At 39.5% G+C, this 897-nt stretch overlaps 1 non-coding gene across 1 annotated transcript; it reads left to right on the top strand.

The window, feature by feature from the left end:
* The first annotated feature begins 825 nt into the window (after window positions 1–825).
* On the top strand, window positions 826–897 carry TRNAT-UGU (transfer RNA threonine (anticodon UGU)). Its single transcript has one exon. It is a non-coding gene; the product is annotated as a tRNA-Thr (tRNA).

Raw genomic sequence — 897 nt, 5'->3', positions numbered from 1 at the left:
CCTGATTTCATTGTGCATTGCAAATTATTTCCAGTAACGCTGACCTTTTTTTGATTAAAAGTTAATCGTCCATCTGAGTTCGCTCTTTAAGAGAATTATCCTCGAAAAATTACCCATTTCATTCGATTGTGCCGCCTGAGCAGATTTTGTGTCCTTTGAAGTTGCGCTAACTGAACAATTTGGCTTAACCAAATTGTCCTGGCACACACCTTTTAAAGCTCTTTATCGAGGGCTTAACTGGGCAGGTTTTCACTTTTGTTTTTTGATTTTTTGGTGAGTGGGCGGATGATGGGTTAGGTGGAGTATCGCTTTTGGCGGATGCCAGGCGAGACCCAGGACGAGACCGAGACCCCGTGGCTCTATTGGACAGGAGATAACGCCGAGGCCGGAAAAAAAGTTTTGCGTCATAATAAATAATTTCAGCGCATTCGTCTGGAAGGATTAAGCCATCAGAACCTGTTTTGGTTTGACTAACCATTTTTGTTTTGCCGCTTTAAATGGGTATTTCGGGTTAAATTGAGACCAGCATTTTTGTGAGTCAAGCAATTGAAACTCTTAAAATACAAATCGATATGATTTGAACGACTCTGTTACTGCAACTTTGTTAAAAGATAAACAAAATTTAATTAACTCTTAAAACATTAAGTGAAATTCATGTGGGACAAGACAATATTTGGGGGACTCGATAACGAACGAATGGATTTTTATCTTCACTTAAATAAGATAAGATGATATTGGTACTGCACTACTTCTATTTTAAATATACGCTTCTGACATTTCGGAAGTTACCTTTAATTGGTGAATTTTTCAGGCAGATTCATGTGAGCCTCTTTAGCTCAGTGGCAGAGCACTGGTCTTGTAAACCAGGGGTCGTGAGTTCAATCCTCACAGGAGGCA

Source organism: Drosophila serrata, unplaced genomic scaffold, assembly GCF_035046125.1.
Source record: "Drosophila serrata isolate PLE 108 unplaced genomic scaffold, ASM3504612v1 contig_30, whole genome shotgun sequence".
In the NCBI taxonomy this organism is placed as follows: domain Eukaryota; kingdom Metazoa; phylum Arthropoda; class Insecta; order Diptera; family Drosophilidae; genus Drosophila; species Drosophila serrata.
Note: the sequence above shows the minus strand (reverse complement) of the source record. Positions and strands in the feature narration are given on the sequence as shown.